We start from the raw sequence: 14,749 nt of genomic DNA, 5'->3' as shown, positions 1-14,749 counted from the left end.
GAGCTGGCTCGTTGTGCTTCAAATATGAATTGTAATCCAAGCTACACTGCAATCCCTCAAAGCTTCATAATTAGTCGACTCAAAGAAAGTGCGCTTATCAAGTGGCAGCAGATCTGGGACACTCAGAATAAAATAACAAGAAACTTCTTTCCCAAAGTTTCTACTACTGCTGGACATCTCATCCAACATAATGTCACCCAGTTCTACACAGCGCATGGAAGGTTCCAGAACTACCTTTACAGATTTAACAAGTCTTCAAACCAGAACTGCTTTTTGTGCGATGTCCCTGATGGTGTGGAGCACTACCTATTTTGGTGCCCCATGCTCGAGGACATGCGTCATCACATTATTACCATGTTGCCTGCTCATACCAACTGGCCATGCAATTTAAATGTACTTATCAACGATAAAAACATAAATCAAGCTTTTAACAAACTTGTTAATATGTATTTTAAAAGAACGATGGTCAGATAGGAATATAATGGATAGTGTTGTTTTGTTACTGTAATCTCCAAGCGAATTACTCTGTTCTGATGCTATATTCTTAATGTGAGCAACTTTGTTGTTAAATATTATATTGGCTATGTTTATTTATATACTTTGGTCGGACAAGCATATGCTCTCAAATATTAAACTGTATTATATTCAAAAGCGAATAACTGTGTTGATTTGTATTTCTAAAGTGTATATATTTTAAACCTTATTCCGTAATCTATGGGACATATGGTCTGATTTGTATACTTTCAATGTCATCTCTGCAGTTGTAACCTACACGCGAGCTTCTATAGACTATTATCTTTGTGTTTATATTGTATATAGTAAAAATGTTAAAATGTAAATATTCTCTGTACCTCACCTCGGTAATGCACTGCGGTGCCGAGGCAATTTGTAATAAAGTCTTTTACAAAGTGAAAAAAAAAGTGAAAAAGTGATGGGAAAAGTATATTCGACACACAAAGGAAAATATTGTCCAGCTTGTCTGCAGCATATAGTGAACATTGGAGGTGGCAGTATCATAGTGTGAAGATGCTTCTTGTAACAATTAAATTTGTCCTAACCACCAAATAAATGGAAAACGTGATTTCCCTATGCTGATGATAATTTACCTAATAGCATAGAAATTCCCACATGGTAATGATCCCAAATACACCAGTAAATTGGTTAAAAGTGATTTCAATATAACTATATATTAAACTAGTTTAATGGTCTGCACAATCACCGGACTTAAACCCCATCGAAAGGTTACGCAGTGTTGTGAAAACTGCAATTCATAAACAAAAATTCAAAAGAAAAATAAATTGCTTCAGGCTGTCCAAAAAGTTGGTCCTTCATTACAAAGGAACTTTGCGAACGTTTAGTTGATTTTATGTCAAGAAGACGCATAGGTTACCCCACAAAATACTGAGATATTTGCTTCGAATTTGTTCTGGTCTTATAATTTTGTCCAAAATAAAAATGTATTTCGTTTGAACAGAGGTAATTTACATTAAAAAACTAAATACATTAAACTAAATTTTTTTTGTTGATACTTTTCATATACATAGTTTATACAAGTGTTAGCTATAAATTTAACAATATAACATCACATTAATTAAATTAACTTTTCTGTTAAAGGCATTGATAAGAAAAAATGTATAGCAGCCCTAAACTTTTGGCCACACTTTATATTTAAAAAGTTTTTATATAAAATACATATTAAAATTGGTCAAGCCTTGAATTGTTTGACTTACTTTAGATTATATTCACTAGATGGCAGAATATAGGAAATTTCTTATGTTCTTAAAAAACTAAATACAGTAGAGCATCGATTATTTGACTCAATTGGAAACTGGAGTTGGTTGGATAACTGAAAAAACGAATAACCGAAAAGTATGAAAAAATGCATTATTAGTATAATATATTAGTATATTAGTATATCGATATTAATCTACTCCGCGTTGAATTATCATCGATGTTAAGCCTAACAATTTTTTTTTTTAAAAATAATAATCGTCGCTATTGTATCGTTGAAAATTATTTCTTTATTTAGCACAAAATAAATACTGGCCTCCCTTTCATGGTGAGCCAGTGTTACCAGCTAAAACACGCAAAAATTTAACAAAAATATATTAAAGTAGCCAAGACATAGCTAAATATTGTAGCACCACATCACTAGCCGACATTTGAATTTGCCGACTAGAACGCAGTCGGTTAACCGATCTGACGGTTGATCGAGGGTCGGATAATCGATGCTCTACTGCAATTAGATTGAAATTCTAAATCTAAATGAGATTATTCTTGAAATGAATATATTTTTCTTGAATTATATAATTTTAGAAAGAGACTCTGTACTTTAAACATCTTAAAAATAAATAACTTAATAAGTTCGATTTCGAATTTAATGAGCCCAAAATAATGTTAACAACGGCATTCCAATACTTTTCTGGAATAATTTTATATGTTTTTATAGGCGATATTCACAAAGATTTTTAATATTTTAATTGTAATTCTAATAATATATAATATTTATTTAATAAATTTCAGTAATATAATGCAATTTTGATCAATTCCAAAAATATATGTACAAATTTATGATATTGTAATTTTTGTATATAAATTAGTTTTTCTCGAAATAAAATTTTAACAAAGGAAAAAAACACCCCAAACAAGCTGGAATTAAAAGTTAATTTCCAATAAAATTTACTTAAAATATTAATATTTTTTAAATGAAAATTTAATATGTTCAAATTTGAATATTTTTTAATATTATAATTGGTCAAATTATCCAATTTTTTAAGGTAAAACTAGAAGAAAGATCCTTTTGTTGCTTAATAGTTGTGTGTCATTTCCTTTTGATAAGTTTCTTTTTGATCAGGATATTCCATTACATTCAGAGGAAGTGTAAAATGTAATAAAAATTTAATAAATTTTACTATATTAATTTTATAAAATTTTTATTTTATTTTATAAATCATGAAATAAAAATATGTATATTTGTATTATTTATTTATATTTATCTTTGAATAAGTAAAATACGATATTATGTTTACAAAATGTCTAAAATTTCAGAGTATTTCGCATTTAAACAAAAAAAAAGTTAAATAATCACCTTATAAAGTTAATAAATTCTTTTTAATTTGTTCGTAATTTTAAGAAAATTTAATTTTAATATATTAAATTAAAAATTAATGTTTTTTGAAAATAAACGGAAATTTAGTTTAGTTTAATTAATTTTTTACTCAGTTGTAATTCAAATGATTTTATAACTGAACAAAAATATATTGACATTTTTACCTACATTTTTACCATATTTTAGAAGAAGAATAATGTATAAAAAATTAAATTGAATTTTTTCAATTCAAAAGGTATATACAGGGCCAGAGAGCCATGAGATATATGACTTTAACCCACTTAAAAAGCCATAAAAGTATAAATAAAATTAATTAAAAATATTAAAATACTTTCTTCCTACTCATAAAAAGTGTTTAATTTACACTGCTTTCAAGTTTTTCCCACAGATATGATTAAATTTTTGAATCAAATACCCTTTCGCTTCCACCTCTATCTTGTAATGTTGTTTTTAAGCAATGTTATAATAAATTAAAGATTTTGATCTTAGTATTTTAGATAAAATTATACTTTTATATGTACTTTTATATCACACTTTTTAGATATGTACGAATAAAGTTTGAAGTTATAAGTAAATTTGCTAATATCGTAAAATATATAGACAGAGTTTACTATAAAATTAAAAAACAAATTTATTAGATAATATAATTATATATTGTTTATTAACTTATATCATTTTTAAATCACAAATAAAACCTGTTTTGCGGTGCGTTTTACACATGTAGATGACTAGAATAATTTTTCCATAATTATCATGTATTTTTTGACAGAAATTTCCACATTTATTAAACATTTCACTTTCACGACATTCTCTATCTGGTTCATTCCATAAACTCTAATCAAAAGCTAAACTAAAAACATTTCACGTTTATATTCATCTTTTTTAAAAAAATAAGCATCTAAAAAGTATGCCAATACTTATCAATTGAAAAAAAAACTATTAATGGAAATATTAAAGTAGTAAAAATTACTCGTGACATGCATTTCATAATAAGTTACTTTCCTGACTGTTATAAAATAACACGGATTACATTTCCGGCTGTTATTACATAATATTGTAATCGTGTCCATTTAGCCCTCCGGGATTTGGAATTTCGATGTTTTGACAACTCTGAATCTAAAACATTTATAAAATTAATACCCAGAATATGTGTATGTATTGGTTCTATTTCGTTTAATATTTCAGGATGGGTGAAGGAAAATTTACATATTAATTTATCAGAAATTAGTGCATTTATAAGGATGTAAAAATGTCTAAGTATTTATATATTTTAATTTCATAATTACTTGAGTGATGAAGTTTATATGCTGATTAATATATATGTCGATAAGCAAGTAAAAATTGCAAATGATTTTTTAAAGTTGGTTTTATTCGTATACGGTAACTCAACACGAGCGATTTGCCGAGAGAAAATGCCTTCTCGGAGGTCTTTTATCAGAAACTGGGACCTATTTAGGTGTTACTAACACGAGGAAAATCCTGAAAACTCCACGTGACCAGCACATTGACGAGAACGTGAAATCGAAAATTGGTGGTTATTACCACTTGGCCACAGGTGGGAGATTTTTTAAATGTTTTTCCTAAAGAGAACATTTTTAAAATATTCAATTATTAAATTTATAGGAAATAGACAAAAGAAAACTTTACCAATCATTGTCAAGGCTTTCTACGTATTATAAAATAAAACTTACCCCATTCATTCAACCGTCATAGAGACATATCAAGAAAACAATTGTTCTTGTTTTTAATTTTAAACGTCATGTATAATAGAATTATATGCTGTCATTTCAAATGATATGTAAAATTTATTAATGAATTTTATTCAAAAGTTAATATATTGTCCATTTAATAATTATTTAATAAAAAAGTCTTTAAAGATTTATTTTATTGATGATTTTTAATAAATTAAAAATGTTTATATTATAACTTATTCTGAAAATAATTATTTTGGAATTTTACGAATATAATTATTTTGGAATTAACAAAGCTATTTTACGCAACCAATATTTTTAATTTTCGGAAGTTGTCACAATATTTATTAACAAATTTTAATCAGAACATTAAAAGGAAGCGTACTGTATTAGGATAATCATGTATAGTTATACTTATATAAGTAAGGCTTTTCTCCTGCTTGCTGGTCAGAGAAAAGAGCTGCGATCTTTCATCTGGTCAGCCCCAACCTATTTTTTGACCCTCTGTTGGTCACCCTCGCAATTCCCAGGCATAATAAGTGAAAAGTCAAGCAAAGAAGTGAAACCCTCCAAGCAGAACTGACAGTTTAGAACATAAAAATAATAAAAAGTTAAAGAAGACAAACTGATTCACATTTTACACATATATTTTATATTTCATTTATTTCAAATTCATTCATTTTATATTTCAAATGTAAAAATTTATTTTTTTCTGTAAAGTTTATTCTATATTTTTCCTAGTTTCTTTTAATTTAACTGATGACAGGATTGGTCAGAAAGTTATTTATGTAAGATATTTATTGAAAATACTCTTTTCATTACACTATAGGTTATAGTCTGTAGTTATTGTATAAATGTACACGTCTAGATAGATAAGAAACAGGTATATTTCTATTCTATTATTCTTATTATTACTTTTTTATGATGTAAATTCACTTTCGACTATCTCTCATATTACAATTAGTTATATTCTTTAAAATGACGTATGGGAAAACAGTCAAGAATCGATTTCTCTTTTGAAATTATTGAACTGAGGAATAAGATTTAACTTGATTTATTTTAAGGTCAACTTTCAATTTAATGAATAAAAAACATTTGAATAGGACCGGACTACCTTTAGCATATTTTTTGGGCGTTTTTTGCCTTTGAATCCGAAAAACAGAAATTTTTCAGTATTGTTCAAGCATTTATTTATTTATTTATCATAATAATGAATAATTCTGATAATTGGTGCGAATAATTCTGCGTGTTATCTGGATTTTACAGCTAATTTGAAAAGAATGCGAGGTATACACCATGGCGGGTTATCCGCACGAAATTACGGTATTTATTTATTTTTAACTCTATTAAGAAAATCTTCAGCCTGTAACTACTATCATAGAATTTTCTATTCAGTATAGTCCAGTACAAGATACCATGTATACGTTGAATAAATTTTCTTTCTTAATGATAAAAGATATTTCCTGCAATTTTTATCATCATGATGATTTTCTTCAATGAATCTCTGTAATATTGACAAGTATCTAGTAATATAAACTTTTTAAACCTGTGCTTGCTTCAAAGAAACTAGGATCTGAACATCTTCGTTCTGATATCAGCAACATTTTAGGAACATTTTCTCAGCTATAGTCTAACCTCGTTGCTTAAGACTATAGCTGAAAAAATTGTAATATAAGCTCAATTATCAGTGCTTTTTCATGAGTTTTCGCTATACACCACTGTCGAAAAGAACTTCAGATCTCAGGCATAGCAATTTCCGTTTTTTTAGCAAACGAACATAAGGTATCCGGATACGTTTAAATGAATTTTGTATTTGGGCTATTCCATCGTATTACAATTACAAACTGGACTCTTTTGTTCCTGGTTATGACATTTACCATAAATGTCATAACCGGAAACAAAATATTGTAGTTTGTAACTGTAATACCGATGCAATAACCCAAAGATTGAATCAGTCTCTAATTTCATCAGCAAGTTAAATCAGTATAATAAGTCCTATTAATAAATTATAGTCACAATAGACTAATATTAATAAAATGATATTTAAAAGTATAATTTGAGTAGAAATCTAGGAAATATCTTTATTATCGAACCAATTTCTAATTATATTTTATGGTTGAACGAAAAAGAACAAAAATTGTCAAACTTTCCAAATTGTGCAATGTCTTACTAATATAAGATGTTGCACAATATTTTTATCTAAATAAACTTTTCACGAGTATTGTGTTATTGTAATTTATAATTAGCGAAATAAAAATTATACGTACAAAAATTATGACTTAATATCGTATCATTGTAATATCTAAAATAAGATTTTATTTAAAGTTATTATTATATTAATTATAATGTAAACGTTATAAGGAATCGAAGGATTTGATGCCTTAACAAGTTGCAACTGCATTAACATTATCTCTCGTAATTCTAATATTTCTACTTATGATCAAATGATTAATGCACAACGATAGCCTGTTTGATCAATTCATTTCTATTATTATAAGTATGATTTCAAAAGTAATTTAACATATGACAAAAAATCTAATTAGCGTTAATAAAGTAATATGTTTTTTTAAATATTAATTGAAGGTCAATATTCACTAATAAATCAAGTAATTAATTTGTCATTGAAATTCGTTTAAACATTAAGTATAGGTACTTACTTAATCACTGTTAACACAAATTTTTACAAATGTCAGATTTGCATATAAAGAATTAAAATCGTTTATTAATTACACTTATTTTTAAATTATTTTTAGTTAATTATGCTTGTAAATACACTATTATTTAAAAGATAATTCACAATCTAAGAGAAAATTTGAATAATTTTGTAGAATGATTTATATATGAATATATAAAGCGTTGTTTAATTATTTAATTAATGATAATTTTTATTAAAAAATTTATTTTTTACAAAATTAAAAAAAAATTAATGTTTAAAAACGCTAAAATTTCAGAAAAATTCTAAATTAAAATTGCAAAAAACTTATTTCTGTTTTGTTTTAATCTGTCAAGAGATGAGGAAATGCAAAGGTATTATTTGTGCAAGACATTGATAAAATAATCAATGATTTCACTTTACGACACCTTTAGCTTCTGTTTTGTTGAAGATAAAGTTTTATTCTCGGAAATAAAGTAACAACATTTTTGCATTTATCTCCATACGAACACGTGTATATACAACTGCTATATTTACGTAACTTCTGAGAAGAGTAATAAAGTCCTTGAATTTGACAGGAAATCTTATTCGACAGTGAACTTGTCAAGCATTGTTTCATTTATCCGTGTTCTTATAAAAATAGTTGAAAGCATTTTATATTTAGAGTTTTCATCATGAAGTCGATATTTGTTTTAATCTGTCTCTTTGTAATAATTCTGAATTTCTCTCAAAATCAAGCTGCGAGTAAGTTGATTTTTATTATGTTTATAAAAGTGACTCGTTTGTAATGATTAGATTTAAAAGTTATCTATTGTTTCAGCGTTTTCTGATATTATGCTATTAATTTATCGCAATTATTTTGTTTGAGATAAAATTAGTTCAAAAATAATAAATACGTAAATATTATTTCTAAATTATAAAATTCGATTAGATATTTAGATACAGCTACGAGGAGCTATATCCAATTACACAATTAAATAAATTTTAAAAATATAAACTTTATATTACTTTTAAAAATAACATAAACATAAATGACATCTAGCAAATTTTATAAAAATTATATATTGCTCTGTTTCTTTTACCATTGGAAGATGATCAATTTTTATCTATAAAACTATTCTTTATCCGTAATTTCTTTGTTTTAACGTGTTAAAATACATTATCAATCATATAAAAATGGTTACGATCAATAAATAATAAATAAGTCTATACAAAATATAAAGTTAACTTTAATTCCATTTACCTAATTTTCTTTCAAGTAATATTCTAATGCGCCTTAAAAGTAATATATTAAAGATATTATTAGATATTTTTATTATATAATAGTAAAAATTAAAAGAAATATTGGGCATGTTATAATAATAATAAAATATAGGACAACTGAATAAACTAAAACAGTTTATAAAATATAAATCATGAAAGATTAATCTAAGATATTTGTGACTCATTACTTTCCAAAATCCTTTGCACTAGTAACCTAAGTCGATCTTAAATTAAGAATTGTATTCACGTATAAATTTAAATATGTTTGATTTGTTATTGATGTAATATGGTAGAATTACGGTTTAACTGTTCAATGAAATTTAAAGATTAACATAAGTTTATAAAAGCAAGCAAAATTATCATAATTTTTTGTAGTATTTGATCACTATTTCATTCAGTTTTACCTTGTAAAAGTAAATTTTTTAATGTCGTCTTATATTACTATATTGTAATTTTAATGTAATTATATTTATGTATTGTTTAAGTATTCTGTTTTAAAGCTGTTAAAATAAATAAAGCAGTGCATGCTACATGTTTAATTAAATTGGTCGCTTAAAAATTTTCAAGTCGGATCCACCGAATATGCTTTAATACACTTAAAAATTGTTTTATTTTAATTAAGTTATACCTAAAAGTTAGAGTGGCAGAAAATTTTAATTTTTTAAATTTAAACATTTTAATTACGTAATGAAAATTATATTCATATTTATGTAATTTTGTTTTGATTAATTTTAATTATATTGCAACTAAGCTCTTTATTCCAGACCTGTTTGCTTGCCGAGAAGACGAAGAGTATGTAACTTGCATACCTAACTGTGGTCCACGAAGATGCAACAACCTGTTTAATAGAAGTCCCTGTAATTATGGTCTAATATGTTCACCAGGATGTCAGTGCAGGGACGGAAAAGTATACGATGAACAAGGAAATTGCGTCCAGCAAACCGAGTGCTTCAAAAATAAATAATTCACTAAATCAAAATAAACGTTTTAAAGAATTCAAATTAGATCGATATTTGCTTGCGCTTAATAGTCTTAGTTTTTATGCTAATTTTTATGCATTGGAGAATTTAATTACTTTGTAAAATGAATCAAAGCAAAACATTATAAAATATAAAAATTGTTAATTTTATGAGAAAAATGTGCAAATGTATCTCAATTATTAATACTTAAATAAATAATTAAAAATATTTTTTATCATTGCGTTTTTATAAAAAATATAATTAAATTCTAACTTTACAACCATCAAAATAATTAAATAAAAATAATTGTATCGGTATCATTTACATAATTATTTCAAATAATAAATAATCAGAGACAATAATACTTTACAAATATATTTCATCGTACAAATATTTACCCCTGTATTAAAATATAGTTAAATGTTGTATATTATGACTGCATTTTAATAAAGAGATATTTCGATAAATTCTATTCGACATTTCAGACAATCTAATATGAAGATTTATATGTCATATTACATTTAAATTATTGTACTCATAACGTTACGACGATATAAATACGTTTCTTAAATGCATTAACAAGTTCATTAAATGAATTTTCAATAAGATCGATTTTTATAAAGGGTGAGTTAATTAACCTTTCTAAATTAGGATAACATAGAAGTTACGTAATTACACTAATTAATTTATCATTATCACAAAACATTTAACTAGGATTCGTAAATCACTGTTGAATGCGAGTATTGTGTCCATGAGGTGGCATGTATTGTTGTCTACATATTGTTGCAATAATTTCCTTCGTAAGGGCAGGTTTACAAGAATAAAAAAATCGCTAGTCGCTGCTTATTGCAGTTAATTGCATACCCACACATGTAGCTGCAATAGAAGTGTAGCTAATCGCATAAACGTACACACGAAATATAAATTGCAGCTGCGACTAAATAATAGCGAGATTTTTTCCAGTTTTCAGTATGAAAATGAATTTTCTAGAGCTTACGTGTACTTCGCTTCTTGTGCGGCTTTGTACAAAAGCGATATTGACTTCACTTATTGATAGGCGGTGGCTACTGAAGGGGAAAGCTTCACAAAATATATCATGATTTAAGAAATACGAAATGAGAAACAAACGTGTTTTCTGTAGATTACGAGATGTTTGCAGACATTAATTTATCTATTTGTTTTTGAGTGACTAACGTGCTGTAAAATGCTCTGAGTTTTTACATTTTCTCGTTGTTACAGAAATCACATGATTTATCAAAAAATCCAGCAATGAGTAGCTTAACTTTCCCGGAAACATTTGGTGGTGCCATCTGTTATGATTTTTTATTATTAAAAACTTTTTATAGCTTTTAATTACTATAAAATGACAAAAAGCTTCATTTTGAGGGTGATGATAGGTTTTATAAAAAATGTAAATGCTAATAGCAAGTAAAATCGTTATTAAGTCCCACCCTACTGAAGACATGACACACAACCCCCATTATCTTCCCACCCCGTCGACCTTTAACCACCAAAATTTAACAGCATCAAATAAACAAACCTCTCTGCGAAATTCCAAAAATTTTCGTCAAAACGCACAGGAGTTATTAAGCTTCAAAGAGGATAAACAAAATCGTACCTTCCACACATACCCGAATTTTATTGCATTTCTCGACGTTCGAGGTGTCCAAAGTCCAAAAGTGTAAAGTTCTTGGGGGAGGGTCATTTTTTGACGATTGCCATACTTTCCCTCTGTTATAGATAAGAGCCGAGAAAGTAAAAACCAACTTTAAGTATAAATTCCTGGCTATTAGTAGGACTTCAGGCAAAAGCATTTTTGTATCATAAGAGATTTTTAACGTTGAATCTCGTCGTATAGCTGAAATTTTTCATTTTTTAATCTAAATTAAATGTTAAAAAAGTAAAAAACAGTATTTGAAAAATATTCTTGAAAGCGATGATTTCAGGAATGTTTTCCTGGCTGAACTACACAAGATCAGTCTTAAGATTTTTCATAAAGTGTAGCTCAACATCCGTGTAATATAGAAACTTCTGAGTTGGAAAATCGGATAGAGCATAAAAAAGTATTCTTAGGAGCAGGATAAATATGTAGAATACTATACACAAAAATACAACAAAATTGACACAAAAATTCGGTAATTTTGACTTTAGATGTAAATTTCTCAACAGCCATTTGAGATTTGCAGTTTTTTTTGCTACAGTATGTCGCCAGTCAATTTTTTAAAATTATAATCGTGCAGTGCTTTCTGTTCCGCGTCGAATAAATAAAATTATTAAGATTGGCTAAGTTTCTACTTAGCAATCTTCAGAAATGTGAGATCGAATGTTTCCCAGAAGTGTGAGACATACGGATGAAACATTTTGTTAGAAAATGCAGCTACACTGCCTATAATAAACTTAACTGGTTGTTTTTTAAAATCGTTTTTATGTTATTTTTTATCTTTGCCTTCTCTTTTCAAACCTCAAGTTCAAAAGCAAAACAAACTTTCTTCCTCTCACAATATGGCTGTTTGTTGTACAGTGAAATCGCATCTGGCTTCAAGTGCGCCATTAGTAGTAATATCTAACAGAGCGTCGCTGCTCCAGTTAGATATTACAATTCCATGATAAATACGGTGTTTGTAATAAGTTTTCTTATCACCTTTTAACTGATAAGACCTTAGAACAGAACATGACTCAATAGTTAGAAAATACTCAAAAATTAGTGACATAAATTTTCTAACTTAAATCACAAAAAAGTGTTTAAAATTCAAGTTAAAGAGGTTTCCAAGTTACAAAGTATCATATATACGTAAAAATATAGGAATTTTGTCCGGTTCCATGTGAAAGTATATGGAGGTATTCATGATACACAGTTACAGACAATAATACTAACACACGTCACAACTTGTGTTATACATATGAAATATGCAAAATTACTGAACCTGCTTTTAAGATATTAACTCTATTTTAAAATGATTATAAACAGAATAGGCCTATTCAGATAATTATATGATAACAACAGTTGTTTATTAGATATATCAACTTTTTATATTAGAAATTATTTTACAGAATTGTTTATCTATCTATAAAAATAATACTGCCAAACGCAGAATTAATAGCTGATTTATTAATTTATTAAAAATCTAGCATTTTATTCACTTTAATAAAATAACAACATAATTTATAATCATTTTTATTTATATTCTTCTTTCTTTCAGAAAAAGTTTATATCAATAATTCATTTTGATAATTTTGAAATTTAAATATATCGACAATAAATATAGATATAGAATATATAAAATCAAATTTTAATATAAATATATATTTATAATTAGTAATTAATTATCAATGAGGATTTAATATAGTGACAGGTTTTAAAAAATTTTGTGTAGTACAAATGTACAGTACTATCATTTTTAATACTGTATTTTAAAATACTTAAGAAAAGTATTAAACGAGGTATTCGAAGTTAGGATAATCAACACAATGGATCATTTATGTAGGCCTATATTATTCCATAAAAATTTCATCTTAAGTTGATTAATTTTATAAAAGAAATCTGCACAATTCTATGATTATAAATTTATTATAATAAATAATCTTTCTGGGTCGTTGATAAATAGATACGAAAGTTTATATTTTAATTGCAATTGTGCAAGTTAAGCTGCTTGATCTGCTTGAAAAGTATGAAGTCAGCTTTATTTAATCGATATTTTTAATAAATAATATTTAAGATTTTTTATTTGGAGTATAAACTTTTAAAATGTTGCTATTACTTATATTCTTAGCAGTTACAAAAACTCCTAGAGGTAAGTTGAAGTTACATTGGCATAAATATACTTTGACCTTATTATTTAAAACAGCAAAATTTTATATTTCAGTAAGAAATATAAAATTTCATATAAAACGTAATAATTGGGCTACAATTTTCAAACTGCAGACGTACTGTACACATTCCCGCTGCTGTCCTTTCTTCGTTAATCTCAAAAACGGAGTTAGATAAATAAAAGTCGAGACCAGATATGGAAAGCTTATTACACTACTTTCCCGGCTCTGTTATGTATAATAAAAGGAAAGTATGTGTGTGTATGCGTATGTATAAGTGAGTGTGTATGTGTGTGTGGGGGAGGGCTCAATCTTTTTGAAGCTTAATAACACCTCTGATTTTTGTCGAAAATTTCTGAAATTTCGCAGGGAGATTATTGTATTAGGGGAATTGATGCTATTATATTTTAATTGTTAAATATCGACAGCTGGAGAGATAAAGGAAGGGGGGAAGTCGTGTGTCGTATCTCGAGTAGAGTGGAACTTAATGACGATTTTATTCGTTATTAACATTTACAATTTTTTATAAACCCATTCCTACACTCAAAATTAAGCTTTTTGCCATTTTATAATAATTAAAAATAAAAAAAATATTTTAAAAATAAAATATAACAGATGGCGTCACACGCAGTTTTAAATGTTACCGGGAAAGTTAAGTAACTAGTTGATGGATTTTTAAAAAATTAATATATGATTAAAACTTGCAGTCCGGCATTGTGACGATGTCACAAATAAGAAATTGCTTGTTTTTTCTTATTTTCTCTTGAAATTTAATAACTTAATATATTAAAAACAAAGATAAAATTGAACTGTCACAATTTTCAAAAGTACAAAAATATTTTTATATTATTATTCAATAACATTTCTCTCTCAAATTATTTCATATAAAAATAATTAATAACTTTGTAAATTCAGCTATTTATAGTTTAAATAAATACATCAATATAACACAATATCACTATAGAAAATATTCATCACATATAAATGTGATTTATTAATAACTAGCGGGTGGGCCCGGCGTCGCTCGGGCAGAAGTAACGATACTGAAGATTAAGAATATTACCTTACCCGTTTTCACAGAATGCAAAAATTGAGTCCCTTTGTTTCCGGACCAATTAGAGAATTTTTAGATGGGTCTAAAAATATGTTCGATTTCCCACAAAAACGAAAAAAACTGCACCTGCGTCTTGCACATCGCTTTCTCTTAACAATTCCATTGTTACATAACACTTCCATTGTTGACACTTCCATTGTTGACACTTCCATT

The 14,749-nt window shown here is 26.9% G+C and overlaps 1 long non-coding RNA gene across 1 annotated transcript; it reads left to right on the top strand.

Annotated features, from left to right (window-relative positions):
* The first annotated feature begins 7,886 nt into the window (after positions 1-7,886).
* Positions 7,887-9,903, top strand: LOC136972117 (uncharacterized). Its single transcript, XR_010880286.1, has 2 exons — positions 7,887-8,197; positions 9,481-9,903. It is a non-coding gene; the product is annotated as an uncharacterized lncRNA (long non-coding RNA).
* Positions 9,904-14,749: the final 4,846 nt, after the last annotated feature.

The sequence above is a fragment of the Centruroides vittatus genome, unplaced genomic scaffold, assembly GCF_030686945.1.
Source record: "Centruroides vittatus isolate TY-2023 unplaced genomic scaffold, ASM3068694v2 contig_2807, whole genome shotgun sequence".
In the NCBI taxonomy this organism is placed as follows: domain Eukaryota; kingdom Metazoa; phylum Arthropoda; class Arachnida; order Scorpiones; family Buthidae; genus Centruroides; species Centruroides vittatus.
The sequence above is the reverse complement of the archived record's forward strand: the minus strand, read 5'-3'. Positions and strand labels throughout refer to the sequence as shown.